The sequence below is a fragment of the Xenopus laevis genome, chromosome 6L, assembly GCF_017654675.1.
Source record: "Xenopus laevis strain J_2021 chromosome 6L, Xenopus_laevis_v10.1, whole genome shotgun sequence".
In the NCBI taxonomy this organism is placed as follows: Eukaryota; Metazoa; Chordata; class Amphibia; order Anura; family Pipidae; genus Xenopus; species Xenopus laevis.
In genome coordinates this window covers 153,382,347-153,407,339 of record NC_054381.1, presented here as the reverse complement: position 1 = coordinate 153,407,339, position 24,993 = coordinate 153,382,347, and the positions used below count along the sequence as shown (strand labels likewise).

General features: G+C 41.7%; 1 protein-coding gene across 4 annotated transcripts in view; it reads left to right on the top strand.

The window, feature by feature from the left end:
• Positions 1-8,705: 8,705 nt before the first annotated feature.
• asap1.L (ArfGAP with SH3 domain, ankyrin repeat and PH domain 1 L homeolog) overlaps positions 8,706-24,993 on the top strand; it is a 190,142-nt gene continuing 173,854 nt past the window's right edge. For 2 of the 4 annotated variants that reach the window (XM_041566640.1, XM_041566643.1), the window contains exon 1: positions 8,706-8,950. The gene's annotated coding sequence lies outside the window, so the exon portion shown is untranslated. The remainder of the gene's footprint in view (positions 8,951-24,993) is intronic. The other 2 variants (XM_041566644.1, XM_041566641.1) reach the window with 1 other exon arrangement.

Below are 24,993 nucleotides of genomic sequence, written 5' to 3'. Positions count from 1 at the left end.
TCCAGGCTTGGAGGCAAGTTTTGGTTGTATAAAAACCAGATGTACTGCCAAACAGAGTCTCCTGTAGGTTGACAAGCCACATAGGGACTACTAAATTCCCAATCACACCAGGGACCCCCAGGAACATTTTTCATACTAGTGTTGCTCCCCAACTCCTTTTATTTCTGAATGTTGCTCACGGGTGTTAAAGGTTGGGGACCCCTGATGTAGAGAGTGATATTCTGAGACACTTTGCAATGGGGTTTCATTTTTTATTATTTGTAGTTTTTTTTAGTTATTTAGCTTTTTGTTCAGCAGCTCTGTAACTAGCATGTTTGGCAATCTGGTTGCTAGGGTCCAAATTACCCTAGCAACCTTGCATTGATTTGAATGAGAGACACTGGAATATGAATCAGAGATTCACGATTTTAGGATTCAGATGAATCCTGAATCCTTTGTGAAAGATTCGGTCAAATACTGAACTGAACCTTAATTTGCCTGTGTAAATTAACAAAACGAGAGGGAAAGAGAACCACGCTTACAGCACACGTTTGACTTCCTTGTTTTACATAGTTACATAGTTACATCCTGGATTCGGTGCATCCCTTATATGAATAGGAGAGGCCTGAATAGAAAGATGAGTAACAAAAAGTAGCAAGAACAATAAATGTGGTGCCTTACAGAGCATTTGCTTTTAGATGGGGTCAGTGACCCCTGTTTGAAAGCTGGAAAGAGACAAAGGAGAAGAAGGTAAATAATTCAAAAGCGATAAAAAAATAAACAATGAAGACCAAATAAAAAGTTGTTTCGATTTGGCCATTCTATAACATATTAGAAATTAAGGTTAAGATGACCACCCCTTTAAAGACAATTACAACTTCATGTATATATGAAAGTTGCTTTGAACCATATTTTATTTCATTATACGGGTATGGGGCGTCTTATCCCGAATCCCCGGGACCTGGGATCTTCCAGATAACGGATCTTTCCAGTAATTTGAGTCTTCAGACCTTAAGTCTACAAAAAATCATGTAAAAATTAAATAAACCCAATCGGCTGGTTTTGCTTCCAATAAGGATTCATTATATCTTAGTTGGGATCAAGTACAAGCTACTGTTTTATTATTATAGAGAAAATCATTTTTAAAATTGATGCGGATAAAATGGAGTTTATGGGAGATGGTCATTCCGTAATTCAGAGCTTTCTGGATAATGGGTTTCTGGATAACGGATCCCATACCTGTATGAAATGTTGTTTTTGGGTGCAGTTCCATTTTAATGATATTGGACGAGGAACCATCAGCATTAATACAAATGCAAAAGCCCAGAATCTCAAGCCTGAACATTCATTCAGATTCTCTGACGCTCATCAAATACTTCCCCGAAATGACATCCTCTCGGCTCACTAATTAACTCTGAGAATGTGACTTATTCATTTCTTTTCACTTCTTGCGTAAAGGCACTAATGAGAAGAAACCCCTTACTGTGGGGGCAGATTAAACCTGATTTGCTTTGTTCTCTATATCTGTATCTCACCTCTGTATCTGCACCTATCTGTGTATCTATCTGTGTAGCTGGGTATTTTATTAAAACAACGTCCTTGTGGAACTAATTGTTTATGCATTCATCACTTCCTGCCTAGAGTGCAACTCCCAGCTCTGATTCCCTGCTTGAGGCTATTGTATAGAACAGTAAAAGCTATAGTTTTCCTTTTCTGCAAGTGTACAATTACTGTATTTTAATCTTGCTTTGCTTGTCCTAGTTTCTATAGCAGTGTTACTGGCTCAGCCTGCACTTTCAGCCTCCATATAATTCAGGGCGGGCACAGTGTTTTCTATTACTTCCTATAGCTTTGCACACTGTCAATATTATCTTTTATTCAGCAGCTCTCCAGTTTGCAATTTCAGCAATCTGGTTGCTAGGGTCCATGCATCCCCTAGCAACCCTGCACTGATTTGAATAAGAGACTGGAATATGAATAGGAGAGGCCTGAATAGAAAGATGAGTAATAAAAAGTAGCATTAAAATACATTTATAGCCTTACAGAGCAGTTGTTTTTTAGATGGGGTCAGTGACCCCCCCCTCCCCATTTGAAAACTGTTAAGAGTGAGAAGAAGATGACAAATTATTCAAAAACCATTAAAAAGCAAACATGAAGGTCCATTGAAAAGTTAGCCATTCTATAACATACTAAAAATTAACTCAAAGGTGAATCACCCCTATTAAATTAAGGCGGAACTCCACAAAAACATATTGAAAAGTAAACATAATTTCAAACAACTTTGCAACATAAATCAATTAAAAAATATGCAGACTTTTCATGATTTTTAATGGTTTCTTTCAGTTCCCTAAGCCTAGCCCCCTGCTCTCCTGTTGATCTGTCTGACTACTTTGCTGAGCTGACTGACTACTGTTACTTTGTATCAACAGCCATCTGTCCTTAGCCTGCATCCTCCAAACCCCACAATTCCCTGCACATGTGATTTCAATAAGGAGCAGAACATTACAGTGCAATGCATTGTGGGTTATGTAGTTCCTGCATGCTGTCTGTAAGCTGTGGAGTAGTTGTTACAGTGTTGGTTTGGAAGCCAGAGTTCCCCTTTAACCTTTGAACAGGTTGCATGTAACTGTGAATAGAACTATGCCACCATAATTATTTCCAAAACACAATTCAACAGGAACATCCCTCTAAGTTTGATTATAGCTCATTTAGTGTCTCCTTCATTCTCTTTATGACTTCTTTATAGTTTTATGAGTTTTATGAGCTTCTATTAAAATGGCCAATTGGCATGGGCACGGAACTTGAACCACATCAATATTGGCCAACTATTCCAGTAATAAATAACCAGAAAGGAATGTATTAATGTCAGTGGTACCCCTCATCCCTGTTATTTACATGGACTAGGGTTGCCACCTGTCTGGTTTTGACCCGGACAGCCCAGTAATTTGAAGGGCTGCCTGGGTCAAAACTTCTTGCCTTCTTTTCCAAATTAGGAAAACCGGGCAGGATTCCCCATGATTGACACAGCGATTGGCCAATCGCAGAGTCATGTCCACGCCCCTGATGTCATGACTCCGCCCCCTACCCATTCTCCACTGGCAGAAAAGGTGGCATCCCTAACATCGACTTTTCTGTATTATGCTATTCTGAATCATAAATTACACTTCAATAACAGTAAACAGCATTTTCATAGACAAAGCAAATGTATTTTGAATCAGGGTCAGATTGGTCAGACAGGACAGCGGGAAAAAACCTGGTGGGCCTGGCTCTAGTGGGCCCCGATGGCCCAGACCCACTGCCTGCACGAATCTTCTTCCTGATGCTGACATTCCTCCTTCGGGCTGATAGTGGCAAAAACATTACGTTTGGCGCATGTGGGTTTAAATGAGCGTTGCCACAGAGGGCCCGGAAAGGGGCTCTTAGACAGCAGCCCTGGTGGGCCCCGTGCCCTCCAGTCCGACCCTATTTTTAGGTTATAAATGTCAATGGTTTTACAGTTAAATATAATTGCTACTGAAAGCTGCATCAGTCTTTCTCTTTCTGCACTTTGGTTCCGACTCCTGAACCAATGTAGCAGAAGTAATGTATGTGCCAAGTCTGTTAATATTGTATCAGGAGTGCAGAGAATGTATTCCAAAGAAGGTGGCAACCCTGCATTTTTATATTTATATCGACTTCCTGTGTTTCTGCAGCTTTTCTTAGCAGTCTGACTGGCACTTCCTTTCTCCACAGAGCACTTCCTGTTTCTCCTCTAAAAACAACTTTATTGACAGTGTGTGGGCATTCCAGCTATTTTAGTGCCCTAAAAATTCCATTTACAAAAGAAAAGACATGAATGGTGAGACAGGAAACCCATAACATCAACAAATGTGGCAACACAATGAGACACTGATGAACTGACCTCGAATGGACATTAATGTTTATCATCTTTACATTATTCAAAACAGGAACAAACCATCACTTCTCTCTTATTCTGTATGAGCTAATGTCTCTGTAATTGGTTTGTATTGTACACTCATCCTATAGATCCAAAAATACCTAAAGAGCAGGGTCATCTTTGTGGTCATGGGATTTGGAACAATTTATATTTTGTAGGGCCTCCTTAATGTTACATAATATAACTGTGTGACTTATGGCCTTTAAGATGTTACCTGACAATTCCCACGGATGTCCATCATTCACATCACAGTATTCTATAAGTTGGACTTCAACAAGTGATGGGCCACAAATGGATGCAACTGACCTAGTTGCAAAAATTTCCCAAAAATATAGAGCAGTGGTGGGTCCTTTATGAGATTTTATTCCAGGTGTGCAAAAGTAGTACAACATCACAAAGCAGTGAAGGGAGGGGGAGTGGAAGACCTTATATGAGAAGGGTGAACTCTGGCATTCACATTTAGGATGTTCTTATAACCCCCCCCCCTCAGGTGGTGCCTATAGTAACAGTGGATAATAGTCTCTGGGAAGGGAGTGTGACTGTGGGATAGCAGGTATAGTAGGGAGAGATGGTGCCTATAGTAACAGTGGGATAATAGTCCTCTGGGAGGGAGTGTGACTGTGGGATACGCAGGTTATAGTAGGAGAGATGGTGCCTATTAGTAACAGTGGGATAATAGGTCTCTGGGAAGGGAGTGTGACTGTGGGATAGCAGGTATAGTAGGGAGAGATGGTGCCTATAGTAACAGTGGGATAAATAGTCTCTGGGAAGGGAGTGTGAGGGATAGCAGGTATAGTAGGGAGAGATGGTGCCTATAGTAACAGTGGGATAATAGTCTCTGGGAAGGGAGTGTGACTGTGGGATAGCAGGTATAGTAGGGAGAGATGGTGCCTATAGTAACAGTGGGATAATGGTCTCTGGGAAGGGAGTGTGACTGTGGGATAGCAGGTATAGTAGGGAGAGATGGTGCCTATAGTAACAGTGGGATAATAGTCTCTGGGAAGGGAGTGTGACTGTGGGATAGCAGGTATAGTAGGGAGAGATGGTGCCTATAGTAACAGTGGATAATAGTCTCTGGGAAGGAGTGTGACTGTGGGATAGCAGGTATAGTAGGGAAGAGATGGTGCCTATAGTAACAGTGGGATAATAGTCTCTGGGAAGGGAGTGTGACTGTGGGATAGCAGGTATAGTAGGGAGAGATGGTGCCTATAGTAACAGTGGGATAATAGTCTCTGGGAAGGGAGTGTGACTGTGGGATAGCAGGTATAGTAGGGAGAGATGGTGCCTATAAGTGGATAATAGTCCTGGGAGGGGGACTGGGGGTATAGTAGGGAGGATGGTGCCTATGGAACAGGGGATAATAGTCTCTGGGTGACTGTGGGATAGCAGGTATAGTAGGAATAGATGGTGCCTATAGTAACAGTGGATAATAGTCTCTGGGAAGGGAGTGTGACTGTGGGATAGCAGGTATAGTAGGGAGAGATGGTGCCTATAGTAACAGTGGATAATAGTCTCTGGGAAGGGAGTGTGACTGTGGGATAGCAGGTATAGTAGGAATAGATGGTGCCTATAGTAACAGTGGATAATAGTCTCTGGGAAGGGAGTGTGACTGTGGATTAGCAGGTATAGTAGGGAGAGATGGTGTCTATAGTAACAGTGGATAATAGTCTCTGGGAAGGGAGTGTGACTGTGGGATAGCAGGTATAGTAGGGAGAGATGGTGCCTATAGTAACAGTGGATAATAGTCTCTGGGAAGGGAGTGTGACTGTGGGATAGCAGGTATAGTAGGGAGAGATGGTGCCTATAGTAACAGTGGGATAATAGTCTCTGGGAAGGGAGTGTGACTGTGGGATAGCAGGTATAGTAGGGAGAGGTGGTGCCTATAGTAACAGTCGGATAAAACGAATGATTGATTGGGGTTGTGTTGAAAATGTGTCATTTATTTTTGTGGACAAAAGCACTATATTGTTGTGGACAAAAGCACTATATTGTTGTGGACAAAAGCACTATATAACCCAATTTCATTGCAAACATTTGTGAATATTTAGTTGGCTAAATATTGAAATACAGAATATCAATACAATGGTGATGTAAGCACAAGTATCAGATAGCCCTTGCTGACTCTTCCCCCCAAGATAATAAAAATCAATGTGTTGTTTTGTACCTGTTCAGAGGGAATAGTCTTCCTTTGCACTGGGCCTTCCAGTAATCCTACTGTGCCATATAAAGGCAGTATCCTGTTGTGAAGATCCAGCTTCCTTGGGAGCATACATTACTCTCTACTACTGGAAACAGGTGCAATCTGAACACATCTTTTTGTTAATTAATTGCAAAAATTGTACTTTAATATGTTTCCCTTTATATAGCTATATAAAATGTCAGTATATCATTTCTCAGCTCTCCCTAATATCATCTGTCTATCTATCTAACTATCTGTCTGTCTTTCTATTTATTTATATCTATCTATCTTTGTATTTTCCATTCTATGTAGCTGTTTATATATCTTTCTAGCTACTGTCTATCTATTATCTATCTATCTATCTATTATCTATCTATCTATCTATCTATCTATTTATCTATCGATCTATCTATCTATTAGTGATGTGCGGGTCGTGTTTTTCCCGACCCGCACCCAACCCTAACGTGCCCTCCCTCAGGCCACGCCCGCCCGCATCCGACTTCTGGGTTCCTTTTATAGACCTGCGCCATCCCGCCGATGATGTCACAAAAGGGGCGAGGCGAGTAGGCGCGGCTATAAAGCCGGAAGCCGGCATTTCGAAGGTGGTGGGTGGGGAGAGCAGAAGAAGAGCTCAACCAGCACCCGCCACCCACGAAGAGGAGTGCGAGGTCGTCTAAACCCGCAGGTCCTGTGGGTATTAGGCCGGCCTGCACATCACTGCTATCTATCCATCCATCTATCAATAATCTATTTATCATATATCTATCCATCCATCAATCATCTATCTATCTATCTATCATCTATATATCTATCTATCATCTATATATCATCTATATATCATCTATCTATCTATCATCTATCTATCTATCTATCTATCTATCAATCATCTGTCTATCATCTATCAATCATCTATCATCTGTCTTTATATCTATCTATGTATGCATATCAATTTTCTTTTTTATATAGGTATCTATAGTGTAACACGTGACATCACCAGGAATATACATTGTGCTGATTAATATCGCACAGGAAACATTATCAGCATCCAACAGCACACTGAGCATGCTCTGGGGTCACAGACCCTAAGTAAAGAGCTAACCAATATCAGAATGGCATGTTTTACTCAGAAACAACTTTGAAAGCATGGATCTTCACTGCTGACAGTCTACACAGACTATAGGCTCATAGTAAGTCCTCTGTTTAACGTACATCAGTCTTAGTCCAATCTTTTTTTCAGATACGGTACCAATTAAAGGAAACTTACTAGAACAGCATTAAAGGTTCAGATTCTGTGACACTTTCATATATATCAGTTACATTACGTTGCTTGTTTTCTTGCATGTTTCTTGGAAGCATCCTAGGCATTAATATGACCCCCAGCTGTTCCTAAATACCCTATAATCAGATGGGGCCATGGACATAACAACCAGGGTCACTTTTAGGGTAAGATATAGACAGAAATATCCTCATCCCCTGGCCTTAGAGGTTACCTTTGGCCAGACCATATCTCTGGTATAACCCTAAAGGACATTTTTATTAGGTGACCCTTTGGTTATTCTTCTTGTAGAGCCGGGGCTCTCAATTTTATTCTGGTTTGGGTACTTTCTGTTGTTCTCCTCATGTCTGTTTAGGTTCTTTCTGGTACTCCAATATCCTCCCCTACTCCAGAACCATATACTGTAGACAGGTTATCTGGCTTCTGATGCAATTAAATAGATACATATTTATGTATCTTCTGTTGCTGAGTGTTGTCTGTGTAGGGCAATGCTTTTTGGCATTTTTTGGTTCAAGCCCCCCTTGAAAATCCAACTATTGGACAAAGTCCCACTTAGCTCATTTATCATACAGATATAGGAAAATGTCGGCCATAGTTCTAAGAATATTTAGGAATATTTCACCTGAAATATCTCTTTGCATGGCCTTCATGGTGGGATCTCAAGTTAATATAAAGGATGGTGTGGAATGCTCTTATATATAAGAGGCGGGGGTACTCATTGCTCCAGGCCCCCTCAAAGAGGGCAGCCTCCCATTTTGGGAGACACTGCTGTAAAGGGATGAACTGTAGTTTAGCAACATCAAAGTGGCACCGGAAACCACTGGATGATCATATTATAACACCCCAACTCTAGGTACATGGTTAGTATTCCAATAAAGTTTAGAGTAAAACCAGTCCCATTGCCGGACACTTTTTAGCAACTCCTGTACATTTCCCTTGTGATGAATTATGTATATGCAAAGTATCCGAGGCTGAGCCGTGTGCATCATAAATAACCTAGAAAGAGAGGAGGGCAGAGGAGTTGTGGTCCCTCTATAAATCAATATATTGCTTTAACAAGCAGTGATGTGAATATCTGACGAGGGATAATGTACATTTGGGCTCCCAAGGCCGAGCTCAGCAGGATATAACTCTGTGCCCTTAACTCTCCAGATGGTGGAATGTCTGTGTAGTGTTCAGATTTCCTGTTGGACTGTTTGAATTTCCTGAAATCCCTCTGCTTTCAACCCAAGGGCTTTCCAAAAAAAAGGCAGTTTTTTTTTCTCTTATTCCTGCTCACATGCCTGATTCCCCTTCCTGCCCCTCTCTCTCTTTCCAGTGTTTTACATTAACCAGGAGGCTGCATGGATCTCTCCCAAACACTTCCCAGGAATGATCTGACTTAGAGCTTTGGATTCTACAAAAGAAAAATTTGTTCAGACTTTTTTTTCTCTCTCGCTCTCTCTGTGGGTTACACTTTTCGGAATATTTTTTTCCCTCTCCCTGTATGGAATTCTGTTTTCCTTCGAAACATGGAATAATGGATTTAATGGTGAGACGACAAGAGCCTGGAATGGGATTTGGAACTGGATGGTTTCTGGTGAGTGTGGTTTTTTTTAAAGCAGTTTGCTGCCGACCCCAAAGGAAAAAGAGTCAAATGAATGAAAGCAAACGAGAAATGGATTTAAGAGTTTGGTGCACTCTACGGCGGGTAATAAAGGGGGAAATATGATTTATAAGGAACACTGCTTGCATCATTGTAACATAATCAAGGCTTAATTGATTCGGGGAATCAAAGTCTGGCAGTATTTAGGGGCTTAAGGTTAAGAAACAAGGGGTTAAGGATTTTATTACAATAACCTGGAAATGAAATCTGCTTTTATGTAAAATTTTATACAGTTAGTGATGTTAGGGTTGAAGAAATGTGGGATTAAATATACTGATGAATGGACAATGCTGTTTGTATGTGTATATATATATACTGTATATATATTATAATAGAGATATAGAGCACCTTATAGGAGAACTTTAGACAGTGAATCGTATAAATTTAAAGTCAAGTCAGACAAAGGAATCTTTTTGCAGAAGTTCTTTTTTCAGGTTCTGCAGGAGGCAGATTAAGTATGTGAATGAGTGGGGGTACAGCCATATTGTGGGGTGATCTGGGGTCCTGCTGGATTAATTACAGACTTAACACTATCAGACTATTTCAGGAGCAATGTATGGACAGAACTAGTGTAGGGCAGCACAGAGTGTCTCAGGGGCCCCAACTTAAGGGACAATGTAAAGTAATAAATTAACTTACTTTGGCTGGGAGGTGTAGTTCATCAAAGGTTCATAAGCTGCACTGTTGTACTTACTGAAATATCTAACAGTCGCGTTAGATTTTTGCTAACACACGGGCATTAATACCAGTGCACACAAGCAGTTACGGAGTGCACTAAAAGTTCTGACTGCACGCACATGATTCAATGCAGTGCACTCTTTTAAAGAGATACACATAAGAGAGGGACCATAGCAGAGAACATTCCCTTGCTGAAAATACTGGTTTATGTAAGTGGCAGTGGTAAGACTGTCAGCAAAAGGATCTGAAAGATTTCTACCGTTGTGCAGCTGCAGCAGAAAAAATATTTGTGTCATTTTAGCACATTAAAAAAAAAATCAGGGATTGATCACATGGTCTGTGAATAAAAGAGACACTTCTTTGTGCACATTGTTGTCATTATATGCCCATGAGTGACAGGGGAAGGGGCAAAATGGTATAGAAAGGGTTACTGAGTGAGAGTAGGGACAAGGGGGGGCAAAGGAAAGATATTAAAGCTCATTGACAACTGCAAGTGCAGTGTGCTACGTAAAATTGCAAGCACAGTTTTTACCCACAACGCAGTGTTGTATTGTTAAAAATGTGCTTAATATATAGAAATAGAAACATGGGAAACGTGTAGGAAGGGTTACTGCCTGCTCTGTTTTCATTTCCCTACAGAAATAGGGATTGGTAGCACTAGATAGGTACCTAATATATAGAGACAAGAGGAAAGTGTTGGAAGGGTTACTGTCTGCTCTCTCTCATTTCCCTACAGAAATAGGGATTGGTAGCACTAGATAGGTACCTAATATATAGAGACAAGAGGAAAGTGTTGGAAGGGTTACTGCCTGCTCTCTCTCATTTCCCTACAGAAATAGGGATTGGTAGCACTAGATAGGTACCTAATATATAGAGACAAGAGGAAAGTGTTGGAAGGGTTACTGCCTGCTCTCTCTCATTTCCCTACAGAAATAGGGATTGGTAACACTAGATAGGTACCTAATATATAGAGACAAGAGGAAAGTGTTGGAAGGGTTACTGTCTGCTCTCTCTCATTTCCCTACAGAAATAGGGATTGGTAACACTAGATAGGTACCTAATATATAGAGACAAGAGGAAAGTGTTGGAAGGGTTACTGCCTGCTCTCTCTCATTTCCCTACAGAAATAGGGATTGGTAACACTAGATAGGTACCTAATATATAGAGACAAGAGGAAAGTGTTGGAAGGGTTACTGTCTGCTCTCTCTTATTTCCCTACAGAAATAGGGATTGGTAGCACTAGATAGGTACCTAATATATAGGACAGAGACAAGAGGAAGGTGTTGGAAGGGTTACTGCCTGCCCTGCTCTCAAGTTCCCTGAAGAAGTCATTATCAGCACGAGTTAAGATGTACATACTTTATATATATATTTCTCTTTATACTTTGTGTTTTGCCTGCCATCATTGTATAATATAGGTGAGGTGTAATTAGCTATAATAGGCCAATATCTCATAATGATCATTTATTCATTCAGCACAGAATGCCATATTGCTATTAGATATCACAATTCAATTAGATATGAATTCCATCGTTCAATGTAAGAATGTATGTTGAAATGGATATTGTTGTAAGTATCTAGTTACAGATAGATTTCATCTACTCCTCCTAATATAATGTTTTTTTTCTCCTCCCAAGATATGAAACAAGATCCACAATTGCCTCAAACTTTGATAATGTTTTTTTTTATAATCAGGCTTCCTGACTCAACCATTTAGCTTCCAGATCATATGAAGCCATTACCAACTCAGATCTATTACCGATAATTAACCAGAGTACTCAGTGGTGCTTCCTGCTTCTGTCCCATCAGTGAGATATCTATGGAGAGTATCTATTATGTTTAGTAGAGAAAACATGGAAGAGACCTGCACTATTATAATTTCATCATCTCTCCCTACTATACCTGCTATCCCACAGTCACACTCCCTTCCCAGAGACTATTATCCACTGTTACTATAGGCACCATCTCTCCCTACTATACCTGCTATCCCACAGTCACACTCCCTTCCCAGAGACTATTATCCACTGTTACTATAGGCATCATCTCTCCCTACTATACCTGCTATCCCACAGTCACACTCCCTTCCCAGAGACTATTATCCACTGTTACTATAGGTACCATCTCTCCCTACTATACCTGCTATCCCACAGTCACACTCCCTTCCCAGAGACTATTATCCCACTGTTACTATAGACACCATCTCTCCCTACTATACCTGCTATCCCACAGTCACACTCCCTTCCCAGAGACTATTATCCACTGTTACTATAGGCACCATCTCTCCCTACTATACCTGCTATCCCACAGTCACACTCCCTTCCCAGAGACTATTATCCACTGTTACTATAGGCACCATCTCTCCCTACTATACCTGCTATCCCACAGTCACACTCCCTTCCCAGAGACTTTATCCACTGTTACTATAGGCACCATCTCTCCCTACTATACCTGCTATCCCAGTCACACTCCCTTCCAGAGACTATTATCCACTGTTACTATAGGCACCATCTCTCCCTACTCTGCTATCCCACAGTCACACTCCCTTCCAGAGACTATTATCCACTGTTACTATAGGCACCATCTCTCCCTACTATACCTGTATCACAGTGAGACTATATCCACTGTTTATAGGCATCTCTCCTACTATACCTGCTATCCCAAGTCACACTCCCTTCCCAGAGACTATTATCCCTGTTACTATAGGCACCTCTCCCTACTATACCTGCTATCCCACAGTCACACTCCCTTCCCAGAGACTATTATCCACTGTTACTATAGGACCATCTCTCCTACTATACCTGCTATCCACAGTCACACTCCCTTCCAGAGACTTTTTATCCACTGTTACTATAGGCACCATCTCTCCCTACTATACCTGCTATCCCACAGTCACACTCCTTCCCAGAGACTTTTATCCACTGTTACTATAGGCACCATCTCTCCCTACTATACCTGCTATCCCACAGTCACTCCTTTCCCAGAGACTATTTCCACTGTTACTATAGGTGCATCCTCCTACTCCTTCCCCAGAAGACTTTATCCCTGTTACTATAGGCACCATCTCTCCCTACTATACCTGCTATCCCACAGTCACACTCCCTTCCCAGAGACTATTATCCACTGTTACTATAGGCACCATCTCTCCCTACTATACCTGCTATCACAGTCCACCTCCTTCCCAGAGACTATTATCCACTGTTACTATAGGCACCATCTCTCCCTACTATACCTGCTATCCACAGTCACACTCCCTTCCCAGAGACTATTATCCACTGTTACTATAGGCACCAATCTCTCCCTACTATACCTGCTATCCCACAGTCACACTCCCTTCCCAGAGACTATTATCCACTGTTACTATAGGCACCATCTCTCCCTACTATACCTGCTATCCACAGTCACACTCCCTTCCCAGAGACTATTTATCCACTGTTACTAATAGGCACCATCTCTCCCTACTATAACCTGCTATCCCACAGTCACACTCCCTTCCCAGAGACTATTATCCACTGTTACTATAGCCACCATCTCTCTACCTACTATACCTGCTATCCCACAGTCACACTCCCTTCCCAGAGACTATTATCCACTGTTACTATAGGCACCATCTCTCCCTACTACTATACCTGCTATCCCACAGTCACACTCCCTCCCAGAGACTATTATCCACTGTTACTATAGGCACCATCTCTCCCTACTATACCTGCTATCCCACAGTCACACTCCCTTCCCAGAGGACTATTATCCACTGTTACTATAGGCACCATCTCTCCCTACTATACCTGCTATCCCACAGTCACACTCCCTTCCCAGAGGACTATTATCCACTGTTACTATAGGCACCATCTCTCCCTACTATACCTGCTATCCCACAGTCACACTCCCTTCCCAGAGCTATATCCACTGTTACTATAGGCACCATCTCTCCCTACTATACCTTGCTATCCCACAGTCACACTCCCTTCCCAGAGACTATTATCCACTGTTACTATAGGCACCATCTCTCCCTACTATACCTGCTATCCCACAGTCACACTCCCTTCCCAGAGACTATTATCCACTGTTACTATAGGCACCATCTCTCCCTACTATACCTGCTATCCCACAGTCACACTCCCTTCCCAGAGACTATTATCCACTGTTACTATAGGCACCATCTCTCCCTACTATACCTGCTATCCCACAGTCACACTCCCTTCCCAGAGACTATTATCCACTGTTACTATAGGCACCATCTCTCCCTACTATACCTGCTATCCCACAGTCACACTCCCTTCCCAGAGACTATTATCCACTGTTACTATAGGCACCATCTCTCCCTACTATACCTGCTATCCCACAGTCACACTCCCTTCCCAGAGACTATTATCCACTGTTACTATAGGCACCATCTCTCCCTACTATACCTGCTATCCCACAGTCACACTCCCTTCCCAGAGACTATTATCCACTGTTACTATAGGCACCATCTCTCCCTACTATACCTGCTATCCCACAGTCACACTCCCTTCCCAGAGACTATTATCCACTGTTACTATAGGCACCATCTCTCCCTACTATACCTGCTATCCCACAGTCACACTCCCTTCCCAGAGACTATTATCCACTGTTACTATAGGCACCATCTCTCCCTACTATACCTGCTATCCCACAGTCACACTCCCTTCCCAGAGACTATTATCCACTGTTACTATAGGCACCATCTCTCCCTACTATACCTGCTATCCCACAGTCACACTCCCTTCCCAGAGACTATTATCCCACTGTTACTATAGGCACCATCTCTCCCTACTATACCTGCTATCCCACAGTCACACTCCCTTCCCAGAGACTATTATCCTACTGTTACTATAGGCACCATCTCTCCCTACTATACCTGCTATCCCACAGTCACACTCCCTTCCCAGAGACTATTATCCCACTGTTACTATAGGCACCATCTCTCCCTACTATACCTGCTATCCCACAGTCACACTCCCTTCCCAGAGACTATTATCCACTGTTACTATAGGCACCATCTCTCCTACTATACTGCTATCCCACAGTCACACTCCTTCCCAGAGACTATTATCCACTGTTACTATAGGCACCATCTCTCCCCTACTATACCTGCTATCCAACAGTCACACTCCTTCCCAGAGACTATTATCCACTGTTACTATAGGCACCATCTCTCCCTACTATACCTGCTATCCCACAGTCACATCGCTTCCAGAGACTATTATCCACTGTTTACTATAGGCACCATCTCTCCCTACTATACCGCTATCCCACAGTCAACTCCCCTTCCCAGAGTACTATTATCCACTGTTACTATAGGCACCATCTTCCCTACTATACCTCTATCCCACAGTACACTCCCTTCCAGAGACTATTATCCACTGTTACTATAGGCACCATCTCTCCCTACTATACCTGCTATCCCACAGTCACCACTCCCTTCCCAGAGACTATTATCCCACTGTTACTATAGGTACCATCTCTCCCTACTTATACCTGCTATCCCACCAGTCACACTCCCATTCCCAGAGACTATTATCCCACTGTTACTATAGGCACCATCTCTCCCTACTATACCTGCTATCCCACAGTCACACTCCCTTCCCAGAGACTATTATCCCACTGTTACTATAGGTATAATCTCTCCCTACTATACCTGCTATCCCACAGTCACACTCCATTCCCAGAGACTATTATCCCACTGTTACTATAGGCACCATCTCTCCCTACTATACCTGCTATCCCACAGTCACACTCCCTTCCCAGAGGACTATTATCCACTGTTACTATAGGCACCATCTCTCCCTAACTATACCTGCCATCCCCCAGTCACACTCCCTTCCCAGAGACTATTATCCCGCTGTTACTATAGGCACCATCTCTCCCTACTATACCTGCTATCCCACAGTCACACTCCCTTCCCAGAGACTATTATCCCACTTTTACTATAGGTATAATGTCTCCCTACTATACCTGCTATCCTACAGTCACACTCCCTTCCCAGAGACTATTATCCCACTGTTACTATAGGCACCATCTCTCCCTACTATACCTGCTATCCCACAGTCACACTCCCTTCCCAGAGACTATTATCCCACTGCTACTATAGGCACCATCTCTCCCTACTATACCTGCTATCCCACAGTCACACTCCCTTCCCAGAGACTATTATCTCACCGTTACTATAGGTATAATCTCTCCCTACTATACATGATATCCCACAGCCACAGACCCTCTCAGTGACTGACATCGCCACCGCTACAGATGGTACATTCCCAACACTTTTGATTGCTGTAGGGCTGTACTATTTCAGGGGCCAAAGGCAGTCTCTCTTGTTCAGACTTCCTAAAGATAACTGTAGCATCATGCAGCTTTGACCATGTTTGTTAATTTTGACTGTTAGAGAGACCCCCTAGAGTGCCCCTTTCCCTGTGCCTCTGTGACAGTCTGAGGGGAAACAATGAATCAGGGAGAGGATCCTTACAGCAGGCTATTTTTATTAAGTGCGTACACTTTTTGGCAGCTCAGGAAACGCTCCCTTAGAAGAAGACAAGTGGATAGGAAGTATTTTTACGATTTTGGACTTAAAACCCCTCCTCGGTTTTTACTCTGAACATAAACCATTTCCTGTTCTTTCTTTAATTAAGAAAGTATTTTAGACGCAGGGGCAGCCGGGGACTGGAGAACTGGGTATCAGTAACCAATGAGAGGGGGGCAGTCCAGATGTAGATGAGTGGGAAAGATTTGGAACAACACAATTAGGCATCTTTTTTTGTGTTGAACTGAAAATGTTTTAATTATAAGCAGTAGATGATTTATGATCACTAGGTACAAAAATTAGTGCTTCATTAAAATGTCAAACACAATGAGCTTGTACCTTATTTTGCTCATAAGGGGATGGAAATCCCTAATTCTACCCATCCACTCCCATGGAGACATCAGTAAACCTGCATTACCAGTACCATCAATTTATAGAAATTGGAAGCACAACTGGTCAGATATGGCACAATGTGGTCCATGTGGGGCTAGATTATTCTGGGGTAGAGAAAGCTAGAACAAAAATTACATGGAGCCATCAAAAAAGTGTATGTTAATGAAATACAGTAAATGTACACTTTTTAGATTGCAAGTGGATTTGTGTAAGCTTTGTTTTTGTTCATGAAATTTTTCCTCTTGTGTCTCATTTCCTCTTTTGGCAGCTTTTTCTGCTTTCTGCGGACCACATGTGCCCAGCCACAGCTAAATACTTTGCAGAATATTAGATTTTCAAAGAAGAAGAAAAGCTAAGGATGAGCAGGTATTTCAGAGCATTGAATACTGGCCCAAATCAAGTCACCACTGATTTAACACAAATAAGATCTAACAAGACACCAGGCATGGTTGTCCCTTACCAACCTGCTATTTTTTATGACCATGTGGTCTATAGTGACAATAATTAGAGAATATTGACAACTCAAGCAAACCAATGTAATACATTAATAAGAGACCTTTCAGAAGGGAAAGTCTGAATTAATAGACCTATGCAGACAAAATGTTGCTACGAAAATATGTTAAGTACGCCTATAGTATCTTAGATTATTTCACCCTGTGTCAACACAACTGCTTGATCCTCTTCAATACCATAGAGAAAACTTCTGACTAGGCAAAATTGCCTTCATCATTATAACAGCTTTGCAAAAGTTGCTCTTGTGTTGAGTTTCCACTCATAAATAACTTGGTTAGTCACAACATATGAACTTCTCAAGTCTCATTTCTGAACTTCTTCCATCCAAGTTAGTTCTCATAGACACCCCTAGGTTATGTACCACTGTAGAAATATTAGGTTGTTGATTAAGTGGGCGGGGGGTCTACAATTTCTATGGCATCCTTAACAAGCCACCAAGGTACAACCAATGCCCACATCAAGACAGATGGGAAGCAGATTTAGTCACCTGTAAGATGGTTTTGTAGTTTTCCTTGCGACCCCATTACGTTACATTACATTGTTTACTATATTCCAGGGGTTTTACATAGACTTTATCTATACATATAGTATCTCCATCTATAGCTGCTGGACACAGATCTATTTTATTAAAGATTATTAAAGATAAAAATGGTGCAGATCTAATTGATGCATCTGGCACACAGATGGTGGAACCATACAGGCACGTTTCAGGGGCTGCTGCCGCCTGAGGCAGCAGCCCCAATGCCGCCCCTCCTCCTGCTCCGCTCTTCTAACTACCAGCGTCGGAGCGGGTGGAGGAGGGGCCGCATCGCTAGTGCAGTGAGCGCTATTGCGCTCGCTGCGCTAGAAGAGCCGAATTTCCGTTTTAAAAAACGGAAATTCGGCTCTTAAAGTTACCAGAGGCGGCTTCTCACCTTGCCTCATGGCCGGAGCGGCCCTGGCATAGATACTAGAAGCTTTGGTTAAACCCAGGCTTGGGAACTATACTGCACACGCCTTTTAAAAAAGGGAACTGATGTTACATCACTTTCCATTAGTTGACTAACCCAATCTAGAGAAGTTATCAGTAAAACCCAACCCATCATCTACCTCATTTAGAGGCTCTGGAGCAGCAACCTTTCTATAGATATGTAGATATTAAAGATCTTTAATGTCAGTCCTTCACCACTTGACCCCTGCTTATAGACAACAAGGGATCTGGCTCACTGTTGATTGGGACCTTTCCCCTAGAGATGTGGGTTTAGATATCATTTATACTTGCAGTGATCCCCAACCAGTGGCTCACAAGCAACATGTCGCTCCCCAACCCCTTGGATGTTGCTCCCAGTGGCCTCAAAGCAGGAGCTTATTTTTGTATTCCAGGCTTGGAGGCAAGTTTTGGTTGAATAGAAAAAAACAGGTGTACTGCCAAACAGAGTCTCCTGTAGGCTGCCAGTCCACATACGGGCCACCAGTAGGGTTGCCACCTAGCTGATATTTTACCGGCCTAGCCGATAATACACCTGGCGAGGCCGGGGCCACTATTGCAAATTTACCGGCAATGTAGCTGACGGTTAATTTGTAATCCCCTAACAAAAGCCCTTGGCCTGCCCCCAATACGCTTGAAACATACCTTTTCTCCGCCTTCTGGCCATCACGTGCTGTTGTCCTTCCCCCTTTACATCATGGTCCACCCCTTTTATGTCACGCCCCACCCCTTTTGTTCCCGACTCCACCACCGGCCAGTGGAAATTTTATGAAAAGATGGCAACCCTAGCCACCAGTAGTCAATCACAGTTTATAATTGGCTCACGGGTAAAAAAAAGGTCGGGGACCCCTGATTTACAGTCTACTCATTACCTTTCTTCATTCCTTTCTAGTCTTGTCAATTTTCCTCTCATACCCATCCCATCTCCCTTCCTTTGTATATTCATTATCTCATAATCTCCTTCTGCCCCCATACACTTCCTGACTTTGCAGTGGCCCTACCCATTTCATAATAGTATGCATAAGTTAATTCATATTAATTAGTTTAAATAAAAATGTTAAATATGAAGAGTGGTACATATAGACTAGATTCTATATATCTGCCATTAAACATGGGTAAGAGTCAGAGCTGCCATAATTTGTGACCTAGCAAAGATGCTCTACACAGATAATAAACCATGCTACTATAAATGTATGTATTTAACAGAATTAAGAGAGCTTGGATAATCTCCAAATAATAATAACTAAAATTGGTGTGATTTTGTCCATTAATTCGACTCAAAGCCATGTCTATTGCACCAACCACACCCACAACTACAGGTTTACTGTTATCCAGAATGCTCAGGATTTGGGGTTTTCCAGATAATTAAGCTTTCCGTAATTTGGATCTTCATACCTAAAGTCTACTAGAAAAGCATGTAAACATTAAATAAACCCAAAAGGGTGGTTTTACTTCCAATGAGGATTAATTATATCTTAGTTGAGATCAAGTACAAGCTACTGTTTTATTATTACAATGAAAAAGGAACTATCTGGATAATGGGTTTCCAGATAACTGATCCCATACCTGTACCAAACCACTTCCTTTATGTTGTAAGTTCTCTCCTATAGGAGGTTAGGAATCAAAACAGAATCAGGAGTCAGGAAGGCTGACCATAATGTGTATTGTTTCTATAAAAAAGACATAGGGAGGAAGAGGGGGGACACTATAATACTGTAACTCTAACCCAGGGTCTCGAGAAGCAGCAGAGGGTGTACTGGGCAGTACATTGGATAATTTCTGGCTTTATCCCATTTGCCTAATTTTTTTTTTAAAGGTAGCTGCCGGTAAATTTGTAATCCCCTAACAAAAGCCCTTGGCCTGCCCCCAATCCGCTTGAAACATACCTTTTCTCTACCTTCTGGCCATCACGTGTTGTTGTCCTTCCCCCTTTACATCATGGTCCACCCCTTTTATGTCACGCCCCACCCCTTCTGTTCCCGCCTCCACCACCGGCCGGTGGAAATTTTATGAAAAGGTGGCAACCCTAGCCACCAGTATTCAATCACAGTTTATAATTGGCTCACGGGTAAAAAAAAAAGGTCGGGGACCCCTGATTTACAGTCTACTCATTACCTTTCTTCATTCCTTTCTAGTCTTGTCAATTTTCCTCTCATACCCATCCCATCTCCCTTCCTTTGTATATTCATTATCTCATAATCTCCTTCTGCCCCCATACACTTCCTGACTTTGCAGTGGCCCTACCCATTTCATAATAGTATGCATCAGTTAATTCATATTAATTAGTTTAAATAAAAATGTTAAAATATGAAGAGCGGTACGTATAGGATAGATTCTATATATCTGCCATTACACATGGGTAAGAGTCAGAGCTGCCATAATTTTTGACCTAGCAAAGATGCTCTACACAGATAATAAACCATGCTACTATAAATGTATGTATTTAACAGAATTAAGCGAGCCTGGATAATCTCCAAATAGTAATAACTAAAATTGGTGTGATTTTGTCCATTAATGCGACTCAAAGCCATGTCTATTGCACCAACCACACCCACAACTACAGGTTTACTGTTATCCAGAATACTCAGGATTTGGGGTTTTCCAGATAATGAAGCTTTCCGTAATTGTGATCTTCATACCTAAAGTCTACTAGAAAATCATGTAAACATTAAATAAACCAAAAAGGGTGGTTTTACTTCCAATGAGGATTAATTATATCTTAGTTGGGATCAAGTGCAAGCGACTGTTTTATTATAACAGAGAAAAAGGTACTATCTGGAATGGATAATGGGTTTCCAGATAACTCATCCCATACCTGTACCAAACCACTTCCTTTATGTTGTAAGTTCTCTCCTATAGGAGGTTAGGAATCAAGACAGAATCAGGAGTCAGGAAGGCTGACCATAATGTGTATTGTTTCTATTAAAAAGGAGACATAGGGAGGAAGAGGGGGGGACACTATAATAACTCTAACCCAGGGTCTCAAGAAGCAGCAGAGGGTGTACTGGGCAGTACATTGGATAATTTCTGGCTTCATCCCATTTGCCTAATTTTTATTTTTTTAAAGGATTTTATTTTGCATTTTAGACAACATAAACCAAAACACAAACAAGATAGGCATTACTGAAGTAAAGTGTGGTTGGTCACGCAGGACCCTTGTTAGGGTAAGTTGGACAATTATACATTGGAGCTTAAAGTACAGGATGCAGCGGGGTCAGACTAGCAATACAGAATAGATTGGGTCATGCAGGACTCAAATACATTAAGGCAAATCATCATTTTCTGCAGGGGTTGTAAGCGTAGTACATACAGTACATCATCACTTATGCGACATTCATGCTTACTGGGTCAGTGGACCTGCTTCTGTGCAGGCCTCTAACCAGGGTTCCCAGATTTTCTCAAACTTCTTAGGGCACTGCCTTGCTAGATATGTCAACGTTATCATCGGGACTCTGCTATTAACCGCTTTTACCCATTGCTGTACTGTAGGGGGTTGGGGGCTCATATGTGTAATGTATAATCCGAAATTGCACCATTTTAGCTTTTGTGGAGATGAGGAAACTGTATAACTCCCCTGTTGCGTCTTCCCAGGCATCATCATTTAGTGTGGGAATGAGGTCATTCCATTTACTTTTGGCTTTGCTAAATGGGTTACTAAGGGAGGATATCAGTGCCTTGTACAGCCCAGAAACCAGTTTTTGGGGATTTGGATTCCACAGTCTAACTTCATGTGGATGAGTTTTAAGATTAACGGACAGGGTGCCAAATTGAGCCGCAAAGGCGTGCCGGAGTTGAAAGTACCACTGCCATGCTATGTTAGGGTGGTTCCGTTTGGTAGCAAGTTGGGCAAGGGTAGGAAAGGTCACATTTGCCTAATTTTAAAATAGTTTTTGGTATTTAAACAGCCAGTATACACCAAAATATTCCCGTCTATTCAGTGTGGCACTGAAGGCTGCAAATATTAAATTTGTGGAGGATCCCATTAACATCAATTGATTTCTGCTTGTAACAAATGTGGGCTATGTAAGGTTATAGGGGAGGCTGGAACCTTCCAGCAAGAGGTAATGGCTGCTTAGACAAGGCTGAAACTGCAAGCTGAGAGAGTACGAGGAAAAGAAAATATGTAGCCTGACTACTAATCTGCTTTCTGGTTGTCAGGCGCAAAATCTCCGCAAACATAATAGCACTTTAAACTTAAAAAATAAACATTTGAAAATGAAGTGAACCTGCCATGTTTAAATTAGCATACTAAAAAAAAGTGTTATGTTCCCCTTTAAAGTTACTGATGCTCAAGTGTGCCCTGCGGACAAGGTTTGGCTGTGGACCCCTTGTATATAGATATATATATATATTTGTCTTAGATATATAAACTGGGCTGTGGCTTTGACCGCAGGATCAGCAACCTTTGAAGGCAAATTCCTCTAGAGAGAGAGAAGCAGAGGCAGTAACTAAAGAACAGGGTCATTTCCATACTGAGACCATAAGAAAAGCAAGCGAGGGCCACAGGCACGCACCATCTGTGTGATCTCACTGAAACCAGATCCCCTCTGAATTATTTAGACAGCCCTGCTGGAGAGCAGGAATAACAGAGACAGCTGATTTCTCTTCTTTATATTGGGCCAGTCCTGGTTTGCTCTTCTCAAAAGCCAAGGAGGAGAATTAGGACTCTGCAGCTTTCTATTGGGGACGCAAGTGAGATTAAATAGGAATATAAAGGTAGAATCCATTTAAAGGGACATGATCATATCAAAATCTAACCTTTTAGGGTAGTACTGCCAATGAAGAAGGCCCACTGTGACTGTTAGATATAGAGATATAAAGATACCTAGAATCTCAGCTGCCATAAAGCAGGGCAGGACTGCTGCTTACAATGGGGATCAGATAGGATCTGTGCAGCCACTGGGACAGAATGGTCTGTTATACAGATAGCTAGAATCTCAGCTGCCATAAAGCAGGACAGGACTGCTGCTTACAATGGGGATCAGATAGGATCTGTGCAGCCACTGGGACAGAATGCTCTGTTATACAGATAGCTAGGATCTCAGCTGCCATAAAGCAGGACAGGACTGCTGCTTACAATGGGGATCATATAGGATCTGTGCAGTCACTGGGACAGAATGCAGTTATACAGATAGCTAGAATCTCAGCTGCCATAAAGCAGGGAAGGGCTGCTGCTTACAATGGGAATCATATAAGATCTGTGCAGTCACTGGGACAGAATGCAGATCTGCATCTCAAATGTTTTTTTTACCCTCCTTTTAGCCCATTTATTACTCTATTTAATACTTGCAATGACACAATGTAAGTCTGCTGCACTATATAAATAGATGTAAGATGACATTCATACATACAAATATGCACTGCAATGCAGCATGCCTGAATATCCCTAATATCTAGGCAGCAGGGAAAGAAATTAAATGTGACTTAATTCAAGGGGATAAAATAGACTTTTTATTACCCAAAGTCATGAGACTTTTTATTACCCAAACAAGGAAGATAAAAAATGTTTTCTCTTCTACCCTTCTTTGCCCTAATTTGTATTCTGTATGTGGGATTCGGTGAAATCCCAAAACAGAGGAAGCAGACCTGCAGCTGCAGGGGGCCCAGGAGGTATAGGGGCCAAATAAGGCCCAAATTCATATACAATTTCAATAAATATTGGTGAAACAGGTCAACCTCTAGACATTTTGGGGGCCTGACAAATAATTTGCTGTGGGGCCCAGTAATATCCACTGATAGTATTTTTAATTCAGTTGACTATTTTGGTAGCTACTAACATAATGGCAATTTAAAAAATCATACAAAAAGGGTTGAACAGCCAATGATACATCTCCACTGGTGTTTGTAGTTTGAATCACGTGTCCAGTTACTATCAGTTGGTTCCCGATGTGTAAGCTCTTCTCCCTCAATTATCCCTAAATATATCAGGCCTAAAATACAAGTCTAAAGCAAGATTAGATGCCATAAATATATGGAGTAAGAGCACTAAGACAGCAGTTGAGGCTCTAGCCATCCTGCAAATAGCTTAGCATATTTATTTCACGTGGCTGGAGTCATAGCAGCAGTTCTGCTTGCCATATTGATATCTTTATTGATTTCTAGCCTGGCCTTTGTTACCCTTGGGTAGTACTGGAACAGACTATTCTGAAACAGTGTACAGCTTTAATGTATATAAATTATTTATAGCCACTTGATGCAAATGATGAATCGTTGGATACTTGTGGCTTTTTCAAATGTGCCCACGTGGACAATCTCTCTCTTTCTTTAAAGACTATTTCCAATCCTACGGAATTTTTGGTGGGATTCCAAATTCTTTCTTTTCTCCTATGTCATGAAAGTCCACTAGCCAAAGGAAGCTTGCATTCCTCTTAAGAAGGAGTCCTTTGGGTTCAGTCTTAAAACAATTCTTTGGCATTCAACCATACTTCAGCGCTCCGCTGACCTTTCCTTTCATTTACATTTCTATCATAGTCAAAGTGCTCACTAGACTGCAGAACTCTAATGCAGGAAATCTGTCTTGGGGGAAGAGTGGTTTTATTGATCCATGTAAATTGTGGAAAAACACATTAAAAGAAGGTGTTAAAAAACACATTGCATTTTGTATTTTCCACCAGATTTTAACACTTTCTTCACCTTACAAAAATTCCAGTCCATCCATTTCCATTATCTTTGTAATTATATATATATATTTGTAAGAGCAGTAACTGTACCAGTTGGATATTTTGTTTTCTTCTTAGTTGGTGGTCAAGGTCACTTTGATATGGGTGGGAGGAGGTAGTTTCCAATCCACACATGGTTCTTGAAGGCTCCAGTAGAGTAGGTGGCTTCTTAATTAGTATAAAAGGAGGAGAGGGTCCTGTTAGACCTGTTTTGTTCCAGTGTAGCTTG